Source organism: Parasteatoda tepidariorum, chromosome 8 (genome assembly GCF_982258835.1).
Source record: "Parasteatoda tepidariorum strain Cologne lab strain chromosome 8, Ptep-v5.0, whole genome shotgun sequence".
In the NCBI taxonomy this organism is placed as follows: Eukaryota; Metazoa; Arthropoda; class Arachnida; order Araneae; family Theridiidae; genus Parasteatoda; species Parasteatoda tepidariorum.
The window spans coordinates 80068562-80091148 of record NC_141762.1 but is presented as its reverse complement, the minus strand read 5'-3'; the positions used below and the strand labels follow the sequence as shown (position 1 = coordinate 80091148).

At 28.0% G+C, this 22587-nt stretch overlaps 1 protein-coding gene across 1 annotated transcript in view; it reads left to right on the top strand.

The window, feature by feature from the left end:
- Positions 1-22587, top strand: part of LOC107442815 (neurotrimin-like) — a 99926-nt gene that overhangs the window by 14037 nt on the left and 63302 nt on the right. The window lies entirely within an intron of this gene.

Genomic DNA, 22587 nt, shown 5'->3' with positions numbered 1-22587 from the left:
ATTTCCGAGTTGTTTTCTATCAATTATTTATACATAATTAAGGGTTTTATGTTCCTTGTAATAATAAATAAATATTTTAAAATAAATCTACATATTTAATAACTCTATATAAACATATTTAATAAAATGCATATAGATAATAAATAAATATATATTTTTTTATCTAGTTATCGCAAAAATGTACTGTTTCTTAACTTTACATTCACTAAAAAAACAGTTTTTGATATTTGCTTTCGAAAATAATGACAGAATTGTGACAATGACAACAATTATGAAAAAAAAAAAAAAAAAAATAAGGACAACATTGTTCTAACAGTTTTTCTTTCTCTCTTTTTTTATGTACTTGCACATTAATTAAATGCTGGCTATATGAAGATTTTATTAAAGCTTATTGACGAAATTAAACTTTTAAAATCACAGTGATCAAGCTTAACACTGGATACTGCAAAGATCTCGAAAATTAATTAAATTGAACAATAAAGGACATATTTTTAATAAAAATTTAATTACTTTCTAATAAAAATAAGTAACTAATTTTTTCACGAAAATTTTCTTATGTTACGGTGTGATTTGCCGGAAAAGCAAGCTACACACATTATGAATAGGTCTTTCAAATTTATTTTAAACGTTACATAATTCAAGGTATTGAGCATTTGATTTCTAAAGCTGTACGAGAGCTGTGGGTGATTTTTATGGGTTTCTAAATAGTAGCGTAGCTACTTTTGGGGCTCCCAGGGCAAACACCCTGCCAACACGTGGAGCACCCTCAATCTCTGGATACCAAATACTTTTAACAGGTAGTGAAATATCTTTTTATTGAAATATATTTTGGGATCCCCTGGGCATTGTCCTGTTTGCCCAACTGTTAAGACACCCCTGTTTCTTACGACACAATGGCAATTCAAACAGGCACTCATTCTTTACCGCATCTTTGGAATTGACCCCAGATGGAATTGACCCCTCAAATATTATTTTCGTTATAAAGTTAACACAACAGTTATATTAACTAGTTTGAAAAGAACCAAATGGGAAATAAAAATAGGATTCAGTCAGAGTCGTAGCACCAGAGTTACTCCTCGGGCTATTGGCGACTGTTTGGGAAACATCCCAAAGAATGAGAGAGAAAGTTTTTTATTGTTTTTCATTTAGTTTTTTAGATTTTATTTTCAATTGCAAAATTCCTTAAACGGTAACTAGTTTAATAATCGAAAAAGCACAATATTCATTTTAGAGTAACTGCGGAACATATTGACGCCATAGAGTTGAAATACTATCTCAACTATATATAGTTGACACAGGTGACACATATATGCTTGACACAGGTGGAAAATCTCAAGAACCATTCCTACTGTATAAAAAATATTTTCTTTTATGGTTTTTGGTTATGAGAATAAGAAACTGATTAGCGAAATATATTTTCCGACGAAGAATTTACTAATAAGGTTTTGTTCGAATTTCCATCAAATTGGCAAATGTTGTTTTTTCGCATGCAGCGTGAATATCTCTATTGACCAAGCAAGAAAAACCACGTGGGTTAAATTTTCTTTTGTTACGTAGCCCATTGTCTTTACAAACATTAACTACATGCTTTATAAACCAATTGTGGTGACGTACAAATATTTATGACTTACATTATAAAAATAAATTGGATGTTGTATGTCACATGGTGATTTAAACGTATAAACGAATTATAACAATTAAACGTAACGAATTAAACGTATAAACAAATTATAAAATTATAACATGACAAGCCTTAAGGCTTGTCATGTTATAATTTTATATTTTTATTTTATATTCGTCTTTGAACAGCCAACCCAGATAATAATAATACTATATAAATAAAATTAATACATGAAATAATTATGTGTGTTCATTTTGAAAATACTTACAATTTTTATTAAATGCACATTTTACACAATTAAAAGGCATTATGTAAAATTAAAAAATAATATTTGCTCAATTCATTTTCATAGCATCACTATATGCAAATGAATATTTTTGCAATATGTAATAAAGATGGACTATGTTTTTATTTTTCTCGTTACACGTAAAAAATAGGTTAATTTAATTTTGATCTGTACCTCAGAAACATCACTTCAAATTAAAGTCGGACATAAATTTGAATGAAAGAATCTTAAGGGAATATATTTTTCTGCAATATTGACTAAATTTTTTTTAACGTGATATTCTATGTAATGTAAAAAGTCACGGGCCTTGTTCTGTTGTTGCCTAAGAAATTCATTTGGCTAGAAATGTCAAGCTATATATTTCTCAAATAGAACTATGTGAAAATGCTGGCTATTTCGGTTAGAAAACCAAAATTAATAGAAAAAAAAATTCCATATCATTATTATGTTCTTAAGCATCCTCATGTTTCCAGAAAACCTTGTTAATAATATGTTTTGGTTACATTATAGCGAATGCAATATTTAATTTGAATGTAATCCCAAAAATATTTCTAAATGAAGCAAATTTAAATACATTATGTATACCAGCGATAATGAACTAGTATTAAAGTTAGATTCAGGTTAAAATTTTTGCTATTTATTTGCTAGACAAGCTTGAAATGCAATATACCAGCGAAAAAAAAAAAAAAAAAACCAGTATGATGTAGCAAAAATATTTGCTTGTACCAGCAAAATTACTAGTATGTCATGGTATGTATTGGTACACTTTATTTGCTTGTCTAGCATACAGATACCATCTTGTGTTGCTGGAATATCTTGCTAGTCTAGCAACAATCACGGTCATCACTTGCTAGTTTTCTGTGCTATTCCAGCATGAGAATTCTACCATCGGTTGCTAGGAATTTTTGCTATTCCAGCAAGAGAATTCTACCATCCGTTTCTAGGAATTTTTGCTATTCCAGCATGAGTTTGAAATCAACATATTTTTGTTGCTGGTACCAGTCTGAATTTTGATGAGCATGCATGAATTTTGCCTTATATGAGACTTAATAAATACACAAAAAATATTTTTGGAATGATAACAACAAAGTTGAACAGTTTTTACCGCTTTTTCCAACTAAAGATAAAGTTTGTAAGGTGTTTACTTTTAACACATAACCATCTGGAAGAGACCTTATAAGGAAGCAAACTGCTTTGCATTTTTTATTCTTATATTTTACAAATTTTGTATTTATTTACTCTCCATAATAACAATTTTATAATCTTCATAATAAAATTTAAATAAGTTCTAAGGACCTACTTTAAATAAATATAACAAGGTCTAAGGATTTGATAAAAATAAAAAATTCTGTTTTCGCCTAAGCTGTTAGCACATTAAGCTGGCAAGTATAAAAAAGCATGTAATAGATTGTTAAGGTATATCTACCTTTCCATGCTTGGGAGAGAGCTTAAACAGCTAATAAGCATGAGATGCTTGCACATAGCATATCATGCTATTACGATGAATGCTAGGTATCTAGCATGTGATGCTGGCAAGCAAAAAAAGCATATAATAGCTTGTTAAGGTACCTACCTCTCCATGCTTGGGAGCCAGCTAAAACAGCTTATAAGCATGACATGCTTCTACATAGCATATCATGCTAGTACGATGTAAGCTAGGTATCTAGCATGTGATGCTGGCAAGCATAAAAAAGCAGATAATAGCTTGCTAAGGTACCTACCTTACCATGCTTGGGAGCCAGCTTAAACAGCTAATAAGCATGAGATGCTTGTACATAGCTTATCATGCTAGTACGATGTATGCTAGGTATCTGGCATGTGATGCTGGCAAGCATAAAAAAGCATATAATAGCTTGCTATAGTACCTACCTTACCATGCTAGGGAGCCAGCTTAAACAGCTAATAAGCATGAGATGCTTGTACATAGCTTATCATGTTAGTACGATGTATGCTAGGTATCTAGCATGTGATGCTGGCAAGCATATACTAGCATGAAAATCTAGCAGACCTAGCAATACATAGCAAAAACTAGCAAATTTTTGTTGCTAGTACCAGCATGAATTTTGACGTGGGGAATGGGAAGCTACTATGGAGGCTAGTGAGCGAAGCGATCAGGGGATGGAGCTACCTAGTTTAAAAAGAAAGTGCATTATGGACTCAATATAGACGCAATGCTCTCAATGTGTATTTAATCGAAAAATTATTTAAATCTATATATCCACATGTTTTGATTATTTGACAATCAAGAAAGCTATTTTGGCATATTAAAATTTCATTCGGGATTGTATTTTTTATACTAAAATATCAAATAGAACATGCGAAATGTTCGAGTTTTTTCAAGACCTCTAGATTATAGCATACCAACAACACGTAAAATTTAACAATTTTTGCTAAAATCATTTGTCTCGTGGGTTCTTTAATAGCAGTATAAATGGTTATAATGATAACAATTCCAAAATCATTTGTTTACTCAAAGTGTCACTTTTCTCTCTTTAACCAAGTCACACGAAATTTATGACCAAGCTATTTGTCTTTGAAGATCCCTGAAATTTCTAAGCCTTTGTTTAAATGCATCTCTATCAAGTAGGTCATCTGCAGCATACTCAGTTGCAAAGTGAGGATTTTGCGATTTCATCGGGTCGGCTGATGTATTGATTCAAAATGCAAATTAAAGTATTTAAATTCAAGGTTTTATTTATAGTATCTGAAAATATTTTTTTACCGTATCGGCATTTAAGCCTTGAAATTAAAATGTTATACTGAAATTAATCTATGGAAAAAAACAGTATGATTTATATAATTTTAATTGCGTTTATTTGCTAACATTTTTCTAGTTTAATATTAGCATAAACTATTGCTTTATGAAAAATACTGAATTCAGATAATTGTAAATTTCAAGAGATATATTGAGTAACATATTACCATCAAAACTATATAGTTACATTCGACTGTATTGGTAATACAATTACACTGTAAAAGCTTTAAAGTTTAAAGCTGCATTTCACTATTTGACAATGAACAATTTGAAAAATTGAGTTAGGAATTACTTTATATCTCGTTTACACTAAACCAAATGTTCATATACACTTTGAAATTTATATTGAAATCCTAATATCAATAATGGAGAGAGAGAGAGTGAGCCAGTATCACGCACATTCATACTATACTGGAATTATTTTCGCTTTCGAAATCACTAATATTAAATTTTTAATGAGTGGCTGGGTGACGCAGTTGGTTTGTCGTCGGCCTTCTGTGCCCAAGTCTGCGGGTTCGATCCCCGGCCCAGACACTGGATTTTCGGGATGTAGAAAATCCTCAGCGGCCATGTCGTATGATTATGCGGCATGTAAAAGAACCCTGGAGTGCCTTATTGGCTCTTGGCATTTCTGGCAAAATTTAATTCCTTTTGCAGTTTAGCATCCAAATAGAGACTCGGTGCTGCCATCTAGTGTGGCAGAAACTAGACGTCCAAATTAACATGAGCAACGGTATCTCACCCATTGTGGTGGTCCTGAAAGAGTGGATACCACCTCTGGAGAACGCACTAGGTCTGCTCATCGGCAAGACCGATTGTGCAGCTCATTAGAAATAAGAAATTTGAGATGAAAAAATAGATTGTTAATGATCTTTGATGTCTGATCCGCTCACTGTTTTGCAAAAATGATAGTTTATCACTGCTTTGCATCTACAATAGTTTATAACTGTTTTGCATCCACATTAGTTTACAGAAACAATAGTTTTCCTTTATAAAACTCTTTAAATATATGCATGTTTTCATTTGTGTCATAAGGATAGTTATTACTTAATTTTTGAATTTCTGAACATCTGTAAATCATTTCTGTTCTGTTAAGCATAGTTGAACTTGTTTCAATTTTCTGTGCTGTACCAATATGATTGATTTAGAAACTGCTTTCATTTTTAAGACTCAGAGTGTGCCTGTGTATTCCTCTACTAATTTTTTTTAACTTTAAATTGTAGAGCAAAAATAATTTTACTTACTTTTATGTGTACACGGTGTTTTTCAAAAATGTTAGTGTTACTGAACATTAAAAATGGTGGCAACTACTCAACGACGAAAGTTAAGAAACAATCCATCTGTTTCAGTATAACAAGGCGTATCAAATAACTACTGTTGATGTTTATTTCTCCAAGAATTGATTATTGTTAAATAAATAATCCTAAGAAACTGATTGATTGATTAGAAAAGTTTATTTGCATCAAAAATATGTTAATAAGAAACTGCAGTCGACATATTTCTTGAGTTCAATACCATGTGCGCATTTACTGGCAAGACTGAAAATGGGTGACTGCTTTTGGGCGCTTGAAACATGTCAACAGTTATTTCTTAGATATATACATTTGAAGCGAAGGAAGTTTTTAATCAGGTAAAAAATACCTGAGTATCCTTGATTCCACTTTTGGTGAGAAGTAGTTGGCAACACTTTAGGTGTTAAAGAATGCTAAAATTTTCTACAGTGTAGAATTTTCCATTTCATCATATTTTTAAAACCTCTGATGAAAACATTGTAGAAAAAATTGCATTTTGTTTATATTTGTTAATTGATCGAATTCCTCAGAAAATAGAAACACAAAAACTGAAAACATTGTTTCATTTACAATCAATTGTGTGGAATTATAAAATTTTGTTATTTCCTTAAGTTATCAATAAGGCAGGGTTGCGAAATTGAGTTTATTATTAGCTCAGAATCCTTGTACTCTTATATTTCTGAAAATACTTTACTTTTTTGTATTTCAATTATTTACAAAGTTATAGCAGTTTTTTGGGCAAACGTAATAACAGTGGCTGGACTATGTGTACCATTTTAAGTCTTTAAATACTTTAATCTCAAAATCTGATTTTTCACTACCTTATCCACGATGTCTCTTGTTGTTTTTAAAATAATAGTCTCATGAGTGTTTATAATTACATCAAGCATGTTTTTAACTACTGTCTGGCCGAATAAAACGTAGAATTTAAATTTTTATGCATGCTTTGTCGCAAAGACAAGCACAGGAAGTTTAAAAAACTTGTTTTTTTTAACTACATTGTTCCCTAACTCAGTATATGCATTTGTTTCTTAGATAATAGTTCAAAATATAGTTGATAGCCTTCAAAATAAAATCCTTAGCTGATTTTTTGTTTTTTTTTCAGCTGATAGAATTTTCTCACAGTGTTTATCACACATGCAAAAAATGCCCTTTTTTTTCCTAGAAGTGACAATTCCTGATTTTTTTTTAAAAAAAAAGTGCTACTTTTTTACTAAAACGAGCTGTGACATGTTTGTGGCTGAAGTCGTATTCTTGGTCATAGATGGTACCACTCATCAACAAAAAAGGTACGATCTTCCGTAAATTCGCTCAGTTTCACCAAGCAGGCTTGCTGATATTGGCATGCGAAATTAGAAACAACAACATAAGTTTTTGCACATAATGAAACAAATGAACTATTTTTTTAAAAAGAAAGTTATATATTAAAAATTAGAAAAAAGGTTACAGACATACTAAATAAAAAAATTACAACTGTTATTTCCTTTATGAGAATATAAACTATATGTGAACTCCCCTTAATCTAAAGCAAATATATTTTAAAAATCTTCACATTTATGTTGAAGTTATTATACTTTATTTATATTTATCCTTTGAGGATTCTGTAAAACAGTATATATCATTTCAAAACTTTTCAGTATGACGGAAACTTTTCTGTCAAAATAGTCCAGTTTCATGATAGATAAATTTTAGAAACATGTATCAGATATGAAATGATTTCTGAAAGAAAATCTAGAAATAAGCATATCCAGCTGCCGAAAGTTTGAAACGCATTTGCAATCCCTTGTATCAACATCTAAAATTATAGTTTGTTATCACTTATAAACGATTCTCTTCACTATTTAGAAATCTAAAAGACCATTTAAACATTGATTTAAGTAACATCATGCTTCTGAATAGTCAGATATTGCCTATTTAACAATGTAGAAGATAAGAAATATATGTATTATCATTTCCAGATTAAATACGTCCATAGGGTAAATAATTTTGTCCATATGTCTTACTAATTGTGATTAATTGGGTTTTATACAGACATATTCCAAACACTGAATACTATAATAATTTTTTATGCAGTATTAGTAAAAAAATTATTTGAATTAAAATCATTTCAGTTTAAATATACTTCAAGTTCTTATCTTATCAAAAATTATGTTGTCTTAAAAGGTGACGTAAAGATTTTTATGGGAGGATATTAAAGAAAATGTATAAGTTTAAGAAGATACATTTCCTTAGCTGCTACATTTAATAAAATTTAATTTATTATGATTATTTTTATTTAAAAGACCATTTGGAACATTTTGAATGATGTGAATGAAATTGAATAGAATGAATTTGTGAAATGAAATTGTTTTGACCATGAAATTGTTTTGCACATTTCTATGCTTATCATAGCCATCTAGTTAGACGTGGGTTACGTCTTCTTCTTAGGCCAGTGTTCGATTCCTGGCGCAAAAATCTGAGTTTCAGATCAGACTACACTATCATAACGTAGTAGATAGTCGTTAAAGTAATGTTTCTCAAGGTTTGATATGTGGAAAAAGAATAAGGCAATAAGGGAGCGTGATGCAAAGGTCGGGTGACTAGCACCATTAAAACTTTTTCTATTTCAATTTTGGTAGTGCAGAGTGTGTATATACCTATATTTCTTTCAGTTCATAATCAAGAAAGAATTTTAAACTGTCATTAGTAAAGAATCGAAATAGTTCTAGTACAGCGTTAATAACAGAACAAAACGTGATATTACATGTACCTAGAATTGAATGATTAATTTTAAATTGAATCGAAAAGGAAAGAAAAATAAACTTTCCCCATTTGTTTAAATCAATATTGATTTATTAGTTAATAGTTTTCGTGGCAGATGTAGTAAGACATTTGCAGCTACGTTGAATAATTAAGGAAAAAGTATTTAGTTTTTTTTTTTTTAATATTTATCATATTTTATGTGGCATAACTAAAAATAATAAGTCCTTCCTGACGTAACTTGGATAGTTTTTATGAAAATAAATCGTTTTATGAAAAACTTTATTGTCTGTAGTTAAAGTTTATTTTTTTAAACTTTCAGAATTAAATCAGTTTAAATGTTTTAAGTAAATTATTAGGTTCCTCGAAATTTTTAAAAAGTTTTTGTACATAATAAAGAAAGTTCTGAACAATAAGAAGGTTTTTCCGGCATCATTTGATACTATTGAACTAAATTTCTTAAAAATGACACCCGCCTTAATTGTTGTGAATCATCCCCCATAAAAGTATATTTTTTTATCTTTATTGTATGGATGCATTATTTCCTATTGAATTTTGTCATATGATACAAAATGACATTTGATTAAATCCAATTTTAATCTAGAAATTTCTTGGAAAATTTGCAAAAACTAATCAGAAAACCCTTTGAAGTTTTTAAATTATCTAATATGATATTAAAATTGAACTTTTTCATTAGTTAACGAACACGAGTCACTGCAAAACTTTGAAAAAAAAAGTATACATTTTCCGCGCAATATAAGAAAACTACTTCATATGCTTATATCTTGACAAAATGTTTAACGATTTTTTCTTCAAGTTTTAAAATTATAATTTGGTTATTAATTAAAAATCGCGATAAAACTGTTGTTTAGTTTGATAGAACATTTAAAAAAAGTTACAGCAAAAAAAAAATTTTTTTCATATAAAAATATCCGTATTTCCATAAGTATTAAGCTAGACCTGTGATTTTTTTCCCAATTATTTCACACAATAAAAGTGATCGTTAAAATAATCGATACATGATTATTATATTTTTTCTGACATATGACGCAGGATGTTCAAATTAATCTTTGTTTGTAAATTACATCCAGCTTCTCAAACATCTAAAAACTTTTAACTTTGTTGATTAGTATAAGAAATTGCATGACATAAATATCTCTAAAGTTATTAAATAATCCTCTCAGTACTTCGTGAGAAATTAAAATATATATATATATATATATATATATATATATATATATATATATATATATATATATATATATTAAAATCTGAAAGTGTCTTTTCAATTATTGTTAGGTAGTGTATATTTATGATTTTCAATTCAAATCACTGTAATTAATTACAGTTCTTCGATGTATGCTGTACTTATTTATATTTTAAAGTGTCCAAACATTATTTTTAATTTAATTAGACTTCATGCGTCTTTCAAAATGTGAAATCTCAGCTCTTATAATGACTAAATAATAGAGTTCATTCTAATTAAGATCATGAATCTAGGTGGAAGTGCAGGCGTCATAATTAAGTGAAGGAATAAAATTACGTGAGTTGCTTACTTATTATATTTTGTTGCGAAACTGAACTGAGTTAAGTATTGTTTGGAAATTGTTTGTAATATGTTTTGACCTTTAAACTTTTTTCTTCCTTTATATTATCTAATATATAATATTTTTCAAATTGCATTTTAGACTTTTAAAACTTTTTTTTCACCCTAATTAATATAGAACTAAAGAAGATAAATCCGGAACAGGGTATAAAGTTAATAAGGATATTTTTTTTTTATAAATTTGATATTTTATTTATTTGAAGAGCCTTTATTTCTTGTTTCCTTTAAATCGTCTCCAATTTCTGCAAAACTTAATCAGAAATCCAATTAAAACTGAAATCATATCGAATTTGTAAGAAAGGCCACCCGACGTATTTTATCAATTTTTCAACGATTGTTATTTATGGTAACAACTCTACTGAAGGTTGATTCTTACAATAAAAAGTAACTCCCTCAACCAAAGAAAAAGGGTCGGTTGTAAAGAAATCAGGAGGTTAGTCTCCCTTAAGAGTATCAACACATGCATCGCTACGTCGGAATATCAAACTGGTTCCTGACTTCAAAACATAAAAGAAATTAAGACTCGCGATTTTGTATCTTACATGCCGCATATTGAAGAAGTCATAAATTTTGGTGTTCCAGCAACTGAAGAAGAAGAAGCAGGATCTACGCTTTTCCAAACGAAATGATTATTTCAAAAAGTGCCATCATCTCTAATTCATCGCTAATTAGACTGCTTCACACTAAGAATGGAAAACCTTTCTAAATAGAAATTATTTATGTTGGCTTGTTGGCATCATATATTTGAATATCCTAGGTTCTACTCACACAAAATTATTTGGCGTAATCAGGTCCTGAAAACACAGCCTTTTTTTAAATTAAGAGGTGATATCTGGTCAATTATCAACTCATAAGTCTGCTTCAAGACCTTAGAAATAAAATACAATAGTTTAAATTTGATTAAACTTTCTATAGAATCATTGAAGAGAATATTTTTGAATCCAAATAAAAATAATTTGCTGCCTTTTTGATGATTATGAGGAGTAACTAGAGTAGTACATCATGTTTGATAGAGGCTATCAATTTTGCAAATTTCAAAGATGTTTGCATTCGTAGTTCAAGTAGGATTACACAAGCTAAATATAAATGATATGCAAGCTTAATGATATGTCCTACATCACTATAGGCCACATCCAATAATCCGTTGGAGATGATATTCTATACAATGTTCTTAAACTGTGTCGTAAACTAAAACAATATTGCAGGCAAGAAATGAGTGTATGGTACAGAAAATGATTGTATGGAAAGGCAAATCAAATAATATTATCTAGTGAGTATGTTGCACCCTGTATTTTTTGAAACAAACTTTTTTCGTTAAAAACAGCGATTGAATGTTCAAACATTGGTTCTAATTCCTCCTTCTAATGACTTTTGAAATAAAATGAGCCACTTTTCGCCACTTTTCCTGTTCTTAAACCAATGTTAAAAAGTATGGAAAACAACTTACATCTTAGTTCGAGCTTCACAGCATGAGAATCAAATAGAAAAACTTAATGTTATTCATAATAAAGCTGATAATAAGCTGATACATGTTTTCATGATTTCATAGTAGAGAATAATATGCCAGAAAGGTGAGTGATACTAATAAAAGATTTCTCACCTAGTCTTATTTCTGATTAAAGATAAGAAAAAAATGTCTTTTAATACAAATGATAGAGTGTCATGAAAAAAATAACCCCCAGTTTCAAAAATAGGGCCTTAAAAATTCAAGTTTGATATGATTGTGATAATATTTCCTCAAATTGATCGTATGATAACAATCTAGATTATTAGCAAAATTCTTTTATTCTTATATGTACATTGCTGGCATTTGTATAAAAGACATATTGTAATAAAACATTCCTTTTCCTGAGTTAAGTGTACATTAAAACAAAATAGCTTTTTAACTAAATAAATTGCTCTTATAAGACAGTGGTTAAAACATTCAATTGTGAATTTTGTCTTCCTGTAGACCATTTCTTTTAAAATGATCCATCATTTTCCACACACCAAAATACTGAATGAAAATTTATTTAATCTTTCAAATCTTTTTTCCACTTTGTATTTTCAGTATTTACGCCGTATTTTTATTTTCATTAGTAAAACAATAGCAGGAATTGATGAATTTTAAATATTTATGTAAATTTTTCATCAACTATTTCATAATATTATATGAATAAAATAATTTTTTTTAATCCTTATAATAAATTACATTAAAATAATCGAATTTAAGTACTTAGGCTCTAAATAAGCAACGTTTACTATGATATCATTGGCATATGAAATTATCCTTTAAGTTTCAGCAAATCATTTAAACTTAACTATTTTTTTCTCGGTACGCTTGGCTTCTTGGCTCTCTCTTTTTAGACATGCATCCAAATAAGATATTCATCATTATTACGCTTAGGAAAAGCATTTAAAAATTTATATTAAATTTTCGATTTAATTTTTTCATTAATTCACTAGTGCCTTGCAGACTGTTCCTGTAGATTACTTCTATTTAAAAAGTCCATTATTTTCCGCAAAAAATAATAGTAAATTGTCGGGAAAAAAAAGACTGAATGATAAGGTTAAAAAAATTAATTTACTATAATCAATGCTTGAGATTATATATACACATCTCTACACAGGAGGAACCACCAGAGATAGAATTAGTGAGGACATGTTCTTCCACTAACCTACAGCTTCTTGCATGCAGTTAATGTAAGTCTTTCTTATTTCCTTAGATTCAATTCTTTGGTTTGTTACAGTAATTTTTAAGTTATTCTTAATACTAGCTAAATTTACCCATCTAATGAGCCGTTTACTTTCTGAAAACAAATAAGTTTCATTCAAAAATATCTAAATATTTTAAATTTATTTTGTTATTCGTCAAACAATTATAGGTTTCATAATTTAGCCACTAATAATTATATTTTTCGTTCAACCGATTAAGAAACACGACCGAAATACAGTTTTTAACACCTAAATTTTAATCGTAACTTTTAAGTCCTTCTTAACGCTGAATTTAGCCAGATATTGAGTGGTTTGCTTTGGAAAACAAATAAGTTTCAATTAAAAATTATTCGAACATTTTAATTTGATTTTATTATCCATCAAATAATTGTAGGTTTTATGATTCAGCAACACAGTATCAAGTTTTTCAATTAAATGAAGGAGTAACACGTTCCAAATACATTTTCTTTAACATCTACACTTGAGAACACACTTGTCTTGAACACAATTTTTTAGAAGAATTATAGTTTAGTATTGAGCAGATTCATAAATGACGTCATTCCGACTAAATAAATGAAAAACTACCTTTCGCTACTATAATTGAACTATTTTCTACACCGAAATAATATTAACTTTCATTTTTTTTTCATTATATATATATATATATATATATATATATATATATATATATATATATATATATATATATATATATATATATATATATATATATATATATATATATATATATATATATATATATATATATATATATGTATATATATATATTTATATATATATATACATATGTATATATATATATATATATATATATATACATATGTATATATATATATATATATATATATATATATATATACATATGTATATATATATATATATATATATATATATATATATATATATATATATATATATATATATATATATATATATATATATATATATATATATATATATATATTTCTACAATTAAAAATAGTATGTAGAATTAAAAAAAGTATAATTAGTATGTTTTAAAAGAAATGTATAAAATTTTGATAAAAAGTTATGCTGGTAATTATAAAACAGCAATCATTATAACGTAGGTGGAAATTCAAACCTTCTAAAATTTATTGTTTTGGTGTTCTTAGCAAAACTACGTCAAAAGAAGTTTGTCTCATATTTCACGCAGCGGAATTTTCTGATTATGCGTATATTTCAAATTTTACTAGTCGCTGATTAAGCTTTCTTTAACTTACTAAAATGTATTAAATTTTCCTTTTCCTGAAAGCCCACACAAGAATTGAGAAGGCGGAAATTATTTTTATTGTTATTTTATATTTATGTATTATAATATGTACAGGTAGTATTCCTACTATGTAATCTTTTTCGTTTAAATTTCGCAGTTTTCAATATTATTCCTGCGATGTATTTGCTTCAGAAAAATTACAAATTATTTAGTTTTTCTCATTTTTTTCTTGAAAAAAAAAAGATGATTTTATATACATGGAACTACTTCTTTTTTTCTGTAATCAAGTATTTGTTTGAAAAGTTATTCATTAATTTCAGAATTATATATTTATCCAATTACCTAGCTAAGTCATTCGACAACAGGTTTAGACGGTTGACATTGATAGGTTGTATAAGTGAAGTAGTTAAAGTGTTAGTTAATTAAAACCACAGGCAATTCCGTATACTGTGGGTAAAAGCATCATTTGCTGAATTAAAATATTATTTAATAGTAGTAAAAGTAGAAAAATTGTTTAAAAAAATGGGTAATCAATGAAAAATAAAGAATGGAAAAATCTCTGTCCTAAAGATAAGCAATAGAAAAAGTTAAAACTTTTTATTTGTCCTTATTATAACACATACTAGTTATAATTTATTATGTAGTGGGAATGAAAGTCCAGTTTCAAATTAGTATTTACAGGAAATCGGGAAACTGAAAGTTCTTCGAATTCTTCTTCTTTTTACCAAAACACTTTGTAACGAAATAAAGTTAGAATTTATATTGCAACAGAAGATAAGGGAAACACGATATCTTCTAAGATATCTATTTTTCAGCAGAGGTCACTAGAAGTTGGAATTCTTTCGATTCGTGGGCACATTCCAGGAAAAATATCTACTGCCCAACTGCTCTTGAATTTCAAACGATACATTTGAGACCCTTGTGTAAGGTGAGAACTAACAAGATATTTCTTCAGAACATATTTGCTGTTATTATTTTTTCTTTAGAGTTTGTGTGGAAAAAAGTGTAAATAAAAAAAATGTGTCAATGAAAAATATACATTTATACATTTATCTACAAATGTGTGTATATATATATATATATATATATATATATATATATATATATATATATATATATATATATATATATATATATATATATAATTTTTAGTTACGCAACGATTTGATATTATTGTAGAAGTATAGAATTGTAGAAATATAGTTTTACCACCGATTTAACTGTTTTAAGAAATAACAACTATTTTTTTTTATTTGCGCTAATTTCTGATTGGTCAAAAGAACGACGTTATCTCTATTAGTCGGAAGTAGGCCACTTTAAATGAAGATCAAAGGCAAAAACATCGTTTTCTGAAGTTAGATAGTATATATTCTGACCATATAAAAGTGCTTACAAGCTTTATTACCTATTTTTTTTCTATTTGCGCTAATTTTTGATTGGTCAAAAGAACGACGTTATCTCTATTTGTCGGAAGTAGGCAGCTTCAAATGAAGATCAAAGGCAAAAACATCGTTTTCTGAAGTTAGATAGTATATATTCTGACCATATAAATGTGCTTACAAGCTTTATTACCTATTTTTCGTGGTAAGTGTTCGCTTTACAATGGACAATATTTATTTTCCAACTAATAAGTATTTTTAACAAAGACCATTTTTTTACATTTGCAGCAGTTCCAGAAAATGATAGAGAAGTTCGAAGATAATTGGTTTTGATCAATTAGAATTGATTAAAATGAATTGTGGAATTGTTATTGAAATGATTTCATCGTTCTTTTAAATATTTGGAAAATATTTTATCGCTTACCAATCTCTTGTAAGTCCAAAACTTAGTTAAAGTTTGGATCATTTGAAATCAAATCAATTTCAATTTAATAAAAAAAATAATTTGCAAAAGTATATTCTTAATTATTGATACCTAGTTTAGGATTATCTTTTCATCTAAGGTAATAGAGATTAACATCTAAGGTTACATCTAGACTTTTGATTGACCAAAAGTTAATTAATTGTTATTGCATAAGATATATACTTTTTTCTTCAGCTACCCTAAATATTTTTTACTCGTACCCGTACAGCACACAAATGTCACAGTAATGTTACAAATACATAATAGTGATGAAGAAACGTAAATAAATCTCTAAATTAATCACTATTAATAGTAACATCGCAAATGAAGTGTTTTTAAAAAAAAGTGCTTACAGAAACATATCAATAGCATCCCTTACTAAGTATTTCAAAACAAGTATTCGCAAATAAATTTCTCTAACTATTATACCTGTTACTTTTTCTTATTCCTGTTACTTTCTTGTAACTACTATTCCTGTTACTTTTACTTGGTGATAAGTGCTGATAAATGACACTAATAAGTCCAATACCATTCATCTATTGCACTTATCTAAGTTAGGAAAGATAATTCAGATAATTCACGTTTCTTAGTTTAAAAATATATTTTTCTGTTTTCAGCGAATTATGAGAAGTTTGTTTGAATTATATTTTTTTGTTATTTTCTTCATTACTTTGATAAATTTATGCGAATATCTTTCTTCCTCAATAAATTTATAGAATTTTCATTTTTCCTGAAAAATCCACATAGCTAGAACTTCGTTAACATAAGTTAAAGAAAGTCTTTACTAAAAAAATAAATATGCACTACGAAGCTTCCAAACTTGAATGATTAACTTTAAATGCAGAACAAAAAAACATACTTCATAACAACAAATTTCAAATGTGAAACAGTTCTACATAAATTTTATTTCTCAGCGGCTTACATTTACTCTATTTTCGCACATTTATTTATCTACTATATTGAAATTCATTAACTATTACAAGCTTCAGTCTTTATTTTTATAAAAAATTTCCTTTGTGTTTATAAAAGATATACTTATATTTTGTCATAATTAAATCATATAAGCAACGCGCTTATCCTTGCAAATTATTCAATAAATTGCGCATCTCAGCTTTCAATAATATGTTTTAAATTACCACGTTCAAGCAATTGACTTTAGATAAATTGAATATTTTCCAACATACATCATTTGGGCAAGGTATTAATAATTTAAATCCGCCCTGGGTTACTGTCGATTAAGAAAACTTATGATCCGTTCCTAAATTTGAAACACGCGAATGCGTTATAATAATTCTGCGTTCAATTTATCACGTTTATACCGATTAACTTTCGCATATCGCTTTCAATAATCGAGGGATATCTGTATGCAGCAAGAACTATTTCATTTCAGATTCATTTGGGAAAACGAATTTAAAAGTAGTTACGAATATTTTAAAGGCACGCTCTGCAAATTAAATGCTTTATGTATATTGCTGTTTATTTCAGTAAGCACACAATACTTCTATCAATATTTTCCTTTGTTAATTAGAAAGTAATTTAGATCTAAAATATTTCGTACGTGCCATAAAATAAAATTAACATATCACATGTAGGGCACAAAAAAATAACAAGTCACAACCCTATGTGGATGTAGGGTACATCTTAAGGGTATATAATTGCATAACAACCAATGATTGGAAATAGCATCCTACGCTGCTAGGGAAGCCTTTGCTTTATGGACTGGCTGTACGTGTGGTACTGGTATACTAGTACTTATAGTTAGTTAAATTATCTCAATTACTGATTGATTTTTCATGTCTGCAATGATTATTGTTGAAATAGCTCATAAATTAGAAACTTACAAGCCAACGTGGTAGAGTTGACAAATTAGTCACCAAATCATGACATATCAATTAAACAGTCATTTTGGAGCATTTTAGTATTATATTTAGCAATCACTTATATTAAAAGAAAAACCAAAACTCATTAACTTTTAAGAGATAAAAAAAAACTCCTATTAAGTTTCATTCTAATTTTTTGTAATTATTGGGGAAAATAGTGTAACTATCAATGATGCAAAGCAGCACGTTCTGACAGAGATACAAATAAATGTATACGTTTTTACTGAGATTTTAAAATGGAATGACTTCAAAGATGAAAGTCCCAGATTCATATTTCCCATTGATAAAGGAATACGCAAAGTATTTCAGTTGAAATATTCTGTAATTATGGTAATAACTAGCGTAACTGACAATGAAGGAATATATCTTGTTTTTACCTAGATGAAAGTCTCCAAACTGGACTGCGTGTGTTCTTTATAATATAAATAGAAAAAAAAGAAATATATCGTTTCAATATTTTATAAATTATGGAATAATAAGAGGAATTACTCATTATTAATTATAGAATATCAAAAGCAAAGTTATTGACTGCATAATAAATATGCCATCTTATTCTTTGATTTAAAAAATTTAATTGACAATATACTTAATTTTTTTATCTAAGTATTAAATTACGACAAAACGGTTTTCGAAAAACATTATTTCTATTTCTTTCCTTTCATTATAAACTTTGCTCTCTACATTAAACTCTAACATTTCCTCAAAAAAGTATAAAAGTATTTACTTTATAAGACACTGCATTTATCTAAATTACTCAAATAAATTTTAAAATAAAAACAAAATTTACAACATCGCATTTCGCCTTTAAAATCCAGAATTGCATTTTAATCCTTGGCTATTTATGAGTTCATTTCTACGTGTTATAATTGCCTACAAACATACGCTCCTAAGATGAAAAAAAGTGGAATGTATAACGAAGACTTTAATCCTACTTTAAGTCTGGCGAGAAATTTACAGCGAACCTCCTGTGTCTGCGCATGAGACGCCTAATTACAGTTTTCAGGACCGCATCACACTTCAAAGGATGTACTTTAACAAGATTATTCAGGATCTACACGGGATAACGATAACTCTTTCAAAAAACGAATGATTTAACATTCCCTATTTCGTAAAAGGGAATTCAGAAGAATAAAATACAAAATTTTTCCATCGTGGACTCATCAATGGGATAAGTAAGAAAGAAGGAAGAAGCCTGTTAAAAATAAGAAAAATATAAAATATTTCCACGGAAGATGCATTTATGCAAAGTAGGAGGAGGGTAATGACTTAAGTTTTGAGAAGGGGAATTTCAACAACACTAATTATCTCATTCAGATGTGAAAAAAAAACAGTTATTAGACACGATACTCAATTTATTGTGAATATAGCTTTGATGTTGTTATGGCTCAAAAAGTCCATCAAGTCTGCAGTTTATTTCTGATTTTGTAAATATGAGCTTTGTTTATACAGTGTGATTCAATACGGTGGTTTCAAAGTTTAGGTAGGGAATGTTATCGTACGCCACTAGAGAAGGTTTCATTATCATGGACTGTCTAATAGTGTGCATAATTATCCTAATTTTATGTTTTTATTTAAGATGAATGCTAAAAATGACATTCTAATAGGTCCAAAGTTGTCTATTTTATCCGTTCTAATAATTTGACATCTGAATTTGTTTATCGTTTGTCGCCAAATGAAAAAAAAGGGCAAAACACATCTAGACCAATTTTATTAAATCTGTGATATTTCATTAAAAAAATAAAAAATATTTAATCAGCATAATTTTGATAAATAAATATGCGGTTTCACATGTACACGACCAGTCCATAACAACCAGTCCATAATAGAGATATTAGCAGTTTATGATTCTATTTCCAGACATTGAATGTTAAAAAGTGCTTATTTTGACTCTGAATCAAGTCAATTTTAAGATATCATCATTCGTAGAACATAATATATCAAATGAGACCTCTGGAGCTTATGCTTTTCTTTTTGAAAAATTGAAAATTAATTTGTAAGATATTAAAAGATAACAAGCTATATAGCAGGGGTGGCCAATCTGCGATTTGCGAGCCACATGCGGCTCTTTGAAGGATTATTTGTGGCTCTCGATAAATGTACCCGAGTTCCCTTTTCATGTTTGCGCTATTATATTTTAAAAGAAATTATTATCGTTCCGTATGTATTTCAAAATGTATTTTAAATTACTGAGAACAAATATGAAAGACTAAGTACAATGTTGTTCAATTCAAGGTGAGTTTTCCATTTCCAATATAAATATGACACAAAAAGCATCTAGAGAATTATAATTAATAGAGATACAAGAAGATCAAGCTCTACAAGTAAAATATAAGTCGACGTCAATTTTGAAAATTTGTACTGAATTTTGGAAATTTGTACCAGAATCAAAGTATCCTGAATTAAAAAAAGCTGCTTGTCGAATTATTTCAATTTTCGGAACAACGTACTTCTGTGAATCTTTTTATTCCACTTTAAAATTCGTCCAAACGCCGATCAGTATTAACTAACCAGCATCTCAAATAATTACTCAGAAGTGCTGTCACCAATTATTCACTAAATTTTAAAGAATTATCAAGAGAAGCAAAATAAATGTGTTTAATTTTAAATTCAATACACATATTTTGTACTTTTACTTATATGTTTTCAATAAATATAATTTATGTAAACAAAGAATTTTAATATCTTTTTGTCATACCTTTCAAATACGTATTTAATTGCGGTTCGCGAAAAATTTCAAATTTTGAAAAATGGCTCGACTATGTAGGAGCTTGTCCAACCCTGTTATATAATGCTAAAAGATTATTGATATAAAAATTGTACAAGTTCAAAAATTACCTTGTTTTGACTTAAACTGGACTTTTTTATTAATTTATTGGAAGTTTTGGAGAATATTATATTTGAGTAAATTATTTAAAAAAATATATTTTGTGACAGACATGCCTGAAATTTTGGAAGAAAGTCAGAAGAAATCATCAAATTTTTTTGTGCTTTCTTAAATAGATTTCTCAATAAAAGTTTTGCGTTATGAAATATAAACTTTAAATGAAATAAACTATGAACTAATGCATTAATTAAGAAAATTTCATGTCAGTTACAACTTTTTGCTTGTTGATGGAAATGCAGTAAAAGCAATTATCTGTTTTTAATAAAAAAAATATTTTTCAAATATTCATTTAGGATCAATTGCTTCCGGTGAATAAAAATAATATATTTTATTTATTGAAGCTTAACCTATTTCAACAATGACTAAAAAGCTTATATACCAAAAAAGTAATCTTGAAAAAATAATTTTGTTTTACTGAAAAATCATATTTGTTACAAACTTAAATTCTTATGTGTCACTTTTCATGGGTCGGTTAGAACAAAAATAATAGATTCCATTAAATATTATTCTCAAGAGAATAATTACAAGTAATTGCTCCTGGAATCAAAATTAGCCTTAAGCATTGTCATAATATGTGTGCGTGACAACTAATTATCACACAAAAACTTTCTCCCTGCTTATGAAAATGTTTTTCGCCCCTTAATGATGTCATTTAGTTTGCTTAATACTTGATGAATAAAATAACATTTTAACCAAAACATATTTTACCCTTAAGTTTTATTTAATAACTTTTTTCTTACATTAGTAAGTGGTATTATTTACGAACACTTGTTTGAAAAAAAGTCATAAATTAGGATAGTAAATTGAAACAGAGGCTGAAAAAAAATACGAATATATTTATTATTTTTCTTAGAATTAAAGAATATAACAGAATCGTTTTAGATTCAATATAAAAATGAAAGAGCAATTGTGCTAGAAAATAATATTTTTGTTGATCTCTATTATGAAATGAGAAGCAAATAACCTGATGAGGAATAATATCCATCTGGTTAGCCAGTTAACTATTATGAATAATTTCTAAAGAGTCATAATTTAAAATAGTTAACTGAATTAGAAGGCGAAAAAAATAATGTGGGCACGATATTTATTTATTTAAATGCAGTTTAGCTATTATTCCTGGAATTAAGTAATATAATATAATCACTTTAACGTGAATATAAAAATGAAAGAGCAAAGGTGCTAGAAAATAATTTTTTAGTTGCTTTCTATTATGAAATAAAACCAAAGACATTTATCAAACATTTTAAACAATATCTCTCAATATTTACAGACGACAATTACAAAAGAATTAGTATAAAGAAAAATATTAAATGCTTTTAATATAATGTCAGAAAAGCATTAAGTAATGCCTCTAAAAAATTTTGAATGTTAGTTTGTGATATCACAAATCTTAATCTTGATTATAGGATACAAGAAATTATTTGAATTGTAGTTTTAAATCTGCCTTACATTAAAGCTCAATCACAAAACCGCCACAAATGCATGTTTTGGACGATACAGGCGTACATTACTGTAAAGTCAATAAAATCACTTTTTGTAATTTTTTAAGTTGAAATAACGGAAACAAAAAATAAGTAGATAAGACTACTAATTTAGAAGTTATAAGAATTTTATGTGTGAAAATTAGGTTTTGATTTATTTAAGTGACTGGAGTTCTATCTAGACAAGTTTGGTTATTGATTCCTTTGTATTGTATTTAAAGCTTCAAAAAAAATAAAACTGAAGCATATTTTGTA